Consider the following 10672-nt stretch of genomic DNA (forward strand, 5'->3'; position numbering starts at 1 on the left):
GTTTGAAGTTCATCTGATGTTATTGTACTCAGTGTGATGAGTATGGAAAGACAATTTATTTGAATGTTCATCTGATATTATTGTACTCGGTCTAATGAGTATGAAAGACATTGGTTGAATGTTCATCTGATATTATTGTACTCAATGTGATGAATATGGAAAGACACTTGTTGAGTGTTCATCTGATATTATTGTATTCATTATGAATGAGTATGGAAAGACAATTTTTGGAAGTTCATCTGATATTATTGTACTCCGTCTGATGAGTATGGAAAGACATTAGTGGAATGTTCATCTGATATTATTGTACTCAGGTCTGATAAGTATGGAAAGGCATTTGTTGGAAGTTCATCTGATACTATTGTACTCATTATGAATGAGTATGGAAAGGCATTTGTTGGAAGTTCATCTGATATTATTGTACTCATTATGAATGAGTATGGAAAGACATTTGTTGAAAGTTCATCTGATATTATTATTGTACTCATTACGAATGAGTATGGAAAGACATTTATTGGAAATTCATCTGAGATTATTGTACTCATTATGAATGAATATGGAAAGACATTTGTTTGAAGTTCATCTGATGTTATTGTACTCAGTGTGATGAGTATGGAAAGACAATTTATTTGAATGTTCATCTGATATTATTGTACTCGGTCTAATGAGTATGGAAAGACATTGGTTGAATGTTCATCTGATATTATTGTACTCAATGTGATGAATATGGAAAGACACTTGTTGAGTGTTCATCTGATATTATTGTATTCATTATGAATGAGTATGGAAAGACATTTGTTGAAAGTTCATCTGATATTATTGTACTCCGTCTGATGAGTATGGAAAGACATTAGTGGAATGTTCATCTGATATTATTGTACTCAGGTCTGATAAGTATGGAAAGACATTTGTTGAGTGTTCATCTGATATTATTGTACTTATAATGAATGAGTATCGAAAGGCATCTGTTGGAAGTTCATCTGATATTATTGTACTCATTATGAATGAGTATGGAAAGACATTTGTTGAAAGTTCATCTGATATTATTATTGTACTCATTACGAATGAGTATGGACAGACATTTGTTGGAAGTTCATCTGATATTATTGTACTCAGTGTGATGAGTATGGACAGACTTTAGTTGGAAGTTCATCTGATGTTATTGTACTGAGTTCTGATAAGTATGGAAAGACATTTGTTGGAAGTTCATCTGATATTATTGTACTCATTATGAATGAATATGGAAAGACATTTGTTGGAAGTTCATCTGATATTATTGTACTCAGTGTGATGAGTATGGAAAGACATTTGTTGGAAGTTCATCTGATGTTATTGTACTGAGTTCTGATAAGTATGGAAAGACATTTGTTGGAAGTTCATCTGATATTATTGGACTCATTATGAATGGGTATGGAAGGACATTTGTTTGAAGTTCATCTGATATTATTGTACTCATTATGAATGAGTATGGAAAGACATTTGTTGAATGTTCATCTGATATTATTGTACTCAGGTCTGATAAGTATGGAAAGACATTTGTTTAGTGTTCATCTGATATTATTGTACTCATTATGAATGAGTATGGAAAGACATTTGTTGAATGTTCATCTGATATTATTGTACTGCGTCTGATGAGTATGGAAAGACATTGGTTGAATGTTCATCTGATATTATTGTACTCAATGTGATGAATATGGAAAGACACTTGTTGAGTGTTCATCTGATATTATTGTATTCATTATGAATGAGTATGGAAAGACATTTGTTTGAAGTTCATCTGATATTATTGTACTCCGTCTGATGAGTATGGAAAGACATTAGTTGAATGTTCATCTGATATTATTGTACTCAGGTCTGATAAGTATGGAAAGACATTTGTTGAGTGTTCATCTGATATTATGGTACTTATAATGAATGAGTATCGAAAGGCATCTGTTGGAAGTTCATCTGATATTATTGTACTCATTATGAATGAGTATGGAAAGACATTTGTTGAAAGTTCATCTGATATTATTATTGTACTCATTACGAATGAGTATGGACAGACATTTGTTGGAAGTTCATCTGATATTATTGTACTCAGTGTGATGAGTATGGACAGACTTTAGTTGGAAGTTCATCTGATGTTATTGTACTGAGTTCTGATAAGTATGGAAAGACATTTGTTGGAAGTTCATCTGATATTATTGTACTCATTATGAATGAATATGGAAAGACATTTGTTGGAAGTTCATCTGATATTATTGTACTCAGTGTGATGAGTATGGAAAGACATTTGTTGGAAGTTCATCTGATGTTATTGTACTGAGTTCTGATAAGTATGGAAAGACATTTGTTGGAAGTTCATCTGATATTATTGGACTCATTATGAATGGGTATGGAAGGACATTTGTTTGAAGTTCATCTGATATTATTGTACTCATTATGAATGAGTATGGAAAGACATTTGTTGAATGTTCATCTGATATTATTGTACTGCGTCTGATGAGTATGGAAAGACATTGGTTGAATGTTCATCTGATATTATTGTACTCAATGTGATGAATATGGAAAGACATTTGTTGAAAGTTCATCTGATATTATTGTTCTCATTATGAATGAATATGGAAAGACATTTGTTGGAAGTTCATCTGATATTATTGTACTCATTATATGAGTATGGAAAGACATTTGTTGAAAGTTCATCTGATATTATTATTGTACTCATTACGAATGAGTATGGAAAGACATTTGTTGGAAGTTCATCTGATATTATTGTACTCAGTGTGATGAGTATGGAAAGACATTTGTTGAAAGTTCATCTGATATTATTGTACTCAGTGTGATGAGTATGGGAAGACATTTGTTGGAAGTTCATCTGATATTATTGTACTCATTATGAATGAGTATGGAAAGACATTTGTTTGAAGTTCATCTGATGTTATTGTACTCAGTGTGATGAGTATGGAAAGACAATTTATTTGAATGTTCATCTGATATTATTGTACTCAGGCCTGATAAGTATGGAAAGACATTTGTTTAGTGTTCATCTGATATTATTGTACTCATTATGAATGGGTATGGAAAGGCATTTGTTGGAAGTTCATCTGATACTATTGTACTCATTATGAATGAATATGGAAAGACATTTGTTGGAAGTTCATCTGATATTATTGTACTCAGTGTGATGAGTATGGAAAGACATTTGTTGGAAGTTCATCTGATATTATTGTACTCATTATGAATGAATATGGAAAGACATTTGTTGGAAGTTCATCTGATATTATTGTACTCAGTGTGATGAGTATGGAAAGACATTTGTTGGAAGTTCATCTGATGTTATTGTACTGAGTTCTGATAAGTATGGAAAGACATTTGTTGGAAGTTCATCTGATATTATTGGACTCATTATGAATGGGTATGGAAGGACATTTGTTTGAAGTTCATCTGATATTATTGTACTCATTATGAATGAGTATGGAAAGACATTTGTTGAATGTTCATCTGATATTATTGTACTGCGTCTGATGAGTATGGAAAGACATTGGTTGAATGTTCATCTGATATTATTGTACTCAATGTGATGAATATGGAAAGACATTTGTTGAAAGTTCATCTGATATTATTGTTCTCATTATGAATGAATATGGAAAGACATTTGTTGGAAGTTCATCTGATATTATTGTACTCATTATATGAGTATGGAAAGACATTTGTTGAAAGTTCATCTGATATTATTATTGTACTCATTACGAATGAGTATGGAAAGACATTTGTTGGAAGTTCATCTGATATTATTGTACTCAGTGTGATGAGTATGGAAAGACATTTGTTGAAAGTTCATCTGATATTATTGTACTCAGTGTGATGAGTATGGGAAGACATTTGTTGGAAGTTCATCTGATATTATTGTACTCATTATGAATGAGTATGGAAAGACATTTGTTTGAAGTTCATCTGATGTTATTGTACTCAGTGTGATGAGTATGGAAAGACAATTTATTTGAATGTTCATCTGATATTATTGTACTCAGGCCTGATAAGTATGGAAAGACATTTGTTTAGTGTTCATCTGATATTATTGTACTCATTATGAATGGGTATGGAAAGGCATTTGTTGGAAGTTCATCTGATACTATTGTACTCATTATAAATGAGTATGGAAAGGCATTTGTTGGAAGTTCATCTGATATTATTGTACTCATTATGAATGAGTATGGAAAGGCATTTGTTGAAAGTTCATCAGATATTATTATTGTACTCATTACGAATGAGTATGGAAAGACATTTATTGGAAGTTCATCTGAGATTATTGTACTCATTATGAATGAATATGGAAAGACATTTGTTTGAAGTTCATCTGATGTTATTGTACTCAGTGTGATGAGTATGGAAAGACAATTTATTTGAATGTTCATCTGATATTATTGTACTCGGTCTAATGAGTATGGAAAGACATTGGTTGAATGTTCATCTGATATTATTGTACTCAATGTGATGAATATGGAAAGACACTTGTTGAGTGTTCATCTGATATTATTGTACTCATTATGAATGAGTATGGAAAGACATTTGTTGAAAGTTCATCTGATATTATTGTACTCCGTCTGATGAGTATGGAAAGACATTAGTTGAATGTTCATCTGATATTATTGTACTCAGGTCTGATAAGTATGGAAAGACATTTGTTGAGTGTTCATCTGATATTATTGTACTTATAATGAATGAGTATCGAAAGGCATCTGTTGGAAGTTCATCTGATATTATTGTAATCATTATGAATGAGTATGGAAAGACATTTGTTGAAAGTTCATCTGATATTATTATTGTACTCCTTACGAATGAGTATGGACAGACATTTGTTGGAAGTTCATCTGATATTATTGTACTCAGTGTGATGAGTATGGACAGACTTTAGTTGGAAGTTCATCTGATGTTATTGTACTGAGTTCTGATAAGTATGGAAAGACATTTGTTGGAAGTTCATCTGATATTATTGTACTCATTATGAATGAATATGGAAAGACATTTGTTGGAAGTTCATCTGATATTATTGTACTCAGTGTGATGACTATGGAAAGACATTTGTTGGAAGTTCATCTGATGTTATTGTACTGAGTTCTGATAAGTATGGAAAGACATTTGTTGGAAGTTCATCTGATATTATTGGACTCATTATGAATGGGTATGGAAGGACATTTGTTTGAAGTTCATCTGATATTATTGTACTCATTATGAATGAGTATGGAAAGACATTTGTTGAATGTTCATCTGATATTATTGTACTCAGGTCTGATAAGTATGGAAAGACATTTGTTGGAAGTTCATCTGATACTATTGTACTCATTATGAATGAGTATGGAAAGGCATCTGTTGGAAGTTCATCTGATATTATTGTACTCAGCGGGATGAGTATGGAAATACATTGGTTGAGTGTTCATCTGATATTATTGTACTCAGGTGTGATAAGTGTGGAAAGACACTTGTCAGTTATCCATTATTTAGTAAATACCATTCATTTACACACACAAAAACGCAACTATCTACTTCAATCAAACCACAATATATTTGGATAAAATCATTGCTCCTGAATGTCAAGAATCAGGAACTCAATATAACTTTCAGATCACTGTGAAGAAGCATGGCTTCATTAACTTCTTTAAAGCCTGTATATTGTTGTCCTGGGAAGTTCTCTCTAATTTTTCTGATGACACAAGCAGGTATCTCCTTCCTCATCCCTTTCCCATGTTTCTGCCCACTATGAGCCCATGACATAAAGTTCCTATATGCCATAAGCTTTGAATGTCTGAAGTAGGTAACAGGTGTGTCTCAGTATTGCTGAAAAGAATTTACTCATTCACCTAGAAATTTAGATTTAGGCCTCTCTCTCTCTTGAAAACATAAATACTTTCCAAAATCTTTCAGTTGTTTATACTTTATACATAATTATGTTCTTTACATTAGCCAAAACTGTTGATTTCCATGTTGTACACGTGTTTATCAGTGCAATTAGGGAATGATTATCATAAACGTTTGTTCCATGTTTTTATATTTAATAAAATGCTTCGCATAATTTTCACAGGAAATATATCATTAAATGACAGCAAATGTTGGTGAAAAGTGATGTTATGAAATGTCCATACTATAGATAGAGAAACATTTCAAATAGTTATGAAGGAGAATGAATTATTTGCATTTCATCAGTATGACTATGTAAGCATCAATAATATTTCAACAGAGAAATACAGATTATTGATGTTCAGTTTTGATTTTGTTTTTCAAACTTTCATTATTCAATTAATATTTGAATATAAATATGAATAATATTGCATGATGTTGATCTAAGGATCTATGTTTGATGTGCTCCATATTGTGAAAAGACAGCACCTTGGGCATGGATTTAGGGATAATTACCCATTAAAAAAAGTTAATATACAAGTACGATTAGGCCAGGGGGAAAACACTATTATTATAAAATTTACTGTCATTTGTGAAAATGTCTACAGAAATTAATAATTTATAAATTCACAATTGGAAAATATAGAAACTTACCAAAGCGTATGTAAGAATATTTGAAAGACAAAACTTTCTATTTCTTTTGAATATATGTTTATGACAAATTCTCAAAACTTCTTTTTAAAATCTCGCAGTGATGCGTGAGGGGATTATCACTGGAAAACATACCGGTTGGTGAGAACATCAGGAGCTCGTCCACCCATTCCCTTGTACATCATGAATTGGATATAGCACGGGTAGTGAAAGACATATGGTGGAAAAATCACAGTGATCGGTAATGCCAGAAATACCGATAATTCTATCATGGAGGTAAGGTATTTCCTGGCAACATCGACACTCCGTTGCCGTTGGCATTGCCTCGCACTTCTCACACTCACACCATGTCGTTTTTCTGGTACGATTATAATCAGCGGAATCGGTCTCAGAATCGCTTTCACTAGATCGATTATCAAGTGTTCTACTTTCTCCCTCCTCAAACTGTGGTTCAAACATATACTGTCGTAAGTTACACTCCATTGCTGCTAGTTCTAGTGCCAATTTAGAGCTGGGTTTCACTTTCAATAAGATAATGTTTTACGTTTAAAAGCGCGCAGCGCAAACATGCCATAAATTCAGTTGAATAATGACAACTCCATCTCACAATGATGTACGGAGATTATCAAACCGGAAGTTATGCAGTTACTTTTTTCCGTTAGTATATAAAATGTGTCAATTAAGTATTTTATCTGTGCAATTATATACTAGGCACAAGAAATAAGGGAACACCCAAGTGGAGTTTATAGTTGAAACAATGCTGCATAAAAGTTGCAAGCTGATTGCATTCGAACCCAGATCAGAAATCACTTACGGCTGACACCACAGTCAGCACCGTATTTATTACCTTCACATGATACACGTGTATCATGCACCACACATGCATTCTAGCCTATTAAACTGACAGTAAGCGTGTCCCACTATCTCTTGTGAAAATGCCACCGCGACAGTACCTGACAAACGTACAGAAATGGCAGGCCATTGGCATGATAGAGGGTGGACAATCTCAGAATAGTGTTGCCCGGTTCTTCAGGAAGTCCAAAAGCGTCATTTCCCGTCTCATCAACCTTTACCGTCAGACAGGGCGCGTTAAAATGAGGATCGGGCAAGGAAGACGCCGTAAAACCACCCCTAAACAAGACAACTTCCTGAGATCTATAGCTCTTAGGGAATAGATTTGTCACAGTCCCGGATTTGAAGATGGAATTCTTCAGAGCCACAGGAACACAGATTTCGAAAGCTACTGTACGAAACAGGCTCCGTAGCAGAGGTCTTAAGTCAAGACGTCCATTCAAAGGCGTGAGGATGACAGCTAACCACAGACGTCTTTGTTATTGATGGGCACCCGTGAAGAGCCACGTGAGCAAGCCAACCAATCAGCGTCAGTCATGCATTCCACAGGCTATAGACGCCATTTTGGAAGGTAGGTTCTTTTAATATTGCGGCATTCAGTGGACTATTTTGGTTAATTAAGTCAACCCCACCACCCAGTATAGATGTAGACAGCCCGGAGGGTAGCATTTCGGGTGAGATGCAGTTCAGATGGGGCTCAGAACAGCAGAAGGTTATTCAAGCCCATCGAGATTACCATTGCAACATGTTAATGTTCATTTAGGATCTTGATCAAAATGGCCCTGGGGGAAAGACCATCCCACAGAAACCGAATGTAGATCTAAAATCAATCCGTGAAATTAATATAAAGCAGTCAAAACCCCTACTAACTATGGTGGCTGATTAGGGCCATCGCTTTCTCGCCTTAAAATTCGGAGGCGAGAAAGCGATATCATGAGACGAGAAAGCGATAACGCGAGACGAGAAAGCGATAGCACGAGACGAGAAAGCGATAGCACGAGACGAGAAAGCGATAACGCGAGACGAGAAAGCGATAACACGAGACGAGAAAGCGATAGCACGAGACGAGAAAGCGATATCATTGCGCGAGAAAGCGATATTACCCACAATTCAGTGCTGTCTTCGCATGATCGACTACCAACGGGAGCTCAGTCGCCATCGTAATTTCTGGATAGTATTAAATGGTTTTCAATAATGTTCTTGCCCACGAATGGCGGTGTATGACTTGACGTTTAGAGAATATCTAATAGAGATGTAGACTTTCCTTTGACATGCAATTTGCACTTATGCAATAGTCATATCGTGAAATAACGGAAACGTTCATTTTGTGATGTGACTTAAGGAATTACATATTTTATGACATGACTGAATTCGAATTGTCTTAACCAACTTAATCACACCAACCAATTGAATTGTTTCTTTGATGGGCATTTTAGAAGTTGAGTTGATGAAATATAATGACAATTATATTGGATATACAACTAATGTCGTTGTCAAGCAAGTGATACATGAGTAACAAATTGAGAGAATATATACAGGAGTTGTTGTTACAGTAGATAGGGAATGAGCTGTTTATACAATAAATGAGGTTGATGTACAACGCTTGTAGAAGAGATTGGGTAAATTGATTGGAAGCCAGAAGGGTAATATACAATGGATGGGGTTGATGTACATAGTTGAATTGAAACAGATAATGTACACAAGAAACATTATTGATTACTTTATCAAGTGATGGTAGGCATTGGGAATGTACTATCCTTCATCTCTGTTGAGGGCGGATCCTATGTTCTTGATGTGTACTGCTTTCAAAAGTTTACGAATTTTGTAGTCTGACTGGTTCTTTTCTATGGTTTTCTTTGAATTATGATGTTGTGTGACAAATGTGTCGGAATTGCCAGATGAAAGGGAGGGACCTATGACAAATAAGGCATTGTGACGAGTATCTTTTCATGGTGATTTCCACCACGAGTGGCCACCACTAAGACAATCAACCACATCCAAACCATCATCCTAAAATTAAATCACTGAGTGAGTGTGTGGATTGAAATATATGTCGCCTAAGAGCACTATTTATATTTTAGGTTCATTGTTGATGGTTTTGTGACGCCATATTGTACGCCATCAGTTCAATTCCTACTTAATGGAATGGTGAGTTACACTTACATTTCAAACAAATTGAAACTTGCGTTTCTTTTGCAGCTCAGTTTATTACATATACATCCCATTCAGAGAGTTTTGAAGTATGTGGCACTATAAATGAGCCGTATGTAGACAATTCTATAATAATTATCAGTTCTCGCTGTTTGGTTATAGGTGAAGGAATTAGAAATGAGGCATGGGAACTTAACCATTTATGTTTATGTCACTTTATTGTATTTCAGGTTGATCCAAATACAGCTGTAGTTTCTTTAAATTAATAAAGACGATGAAATGTATTAACTGAAGATCTTCACCTACATGAACCTAAATCGCTCCTACCCAAAGACGAGGAGACGCATGTGACAGTAAAGCACCTTGGTACATCAATGTAGTAACAGAACCATTCCACAGTCGATGGTGTAATCTAAGCAAATAAAAGGATGCAGTCAAACGTTCGTCTAATCAAAGCTGAAAATAGTACGCAGTTAAACGCTGGTCTAGCCACATATAGTGAACTTCTTTGGGTGGCATTTAGAAGTTGCTGTGCTGAACAACTGGGAAAGTTATATGGATATACAACTTCTTTATTATAATGTAAGCGACATTTTGGTCCGCCAATTTCAAACCCGTTCTGCCATCACAATATCTATCAAAACCCATCTTTTACCCCAAGATTTCTTCTAACAAAAGTGAGATAATAGACATGTTATACCAAGAACTGATTTTCTACAATATATTGTTACACTCCGCCGCCATTTTGACTGTATGTAATAATTGATGTGTGTGATATGTACTCTTATACCACTATTGGTGGTCTATTGAGAATAAAAGTAAAGTAAAGGCTACAGCTGGACGTGGTCGCATAGGTTTTGAAAAGCTGATTAGTGTATCCAGTTAATCTTTCGTAACATTTTCGTTTCCAGAGGAGGACTTGAAACTCGTTCAATATATGGAACTATCTACCTGTATCATCTTGTTTATAACCTGGTCAACTCATGTCAAAACGATTCAAATCGAATGAGAGCAATAGGTGGCATTCACTGGGATGCAGACAAATAAACCCTCCTACACATCTACAAAACATTTATCTTGTACACACTGGAGTGAGTCGCTCCCGTCCTTCTCTATCCCCAACTAAACTCCTTACAATATA

This window comes from Haliotis rubra, unplaced genomic scaffold (genome assembly GCF_003918875.1).
Source record: "Haliotis rubra isolate DU_JTF1 unplaced genomic scaffold, ASM391887v1 Scf251, whole genome shotgun sequence".
Classification (NCBI taxonomy): Eukaryota; Metazoa; Mollusca; class Gastropoda; order Lepetellida; family Haliotidae; genus Haliotis; species Haliotis rubra.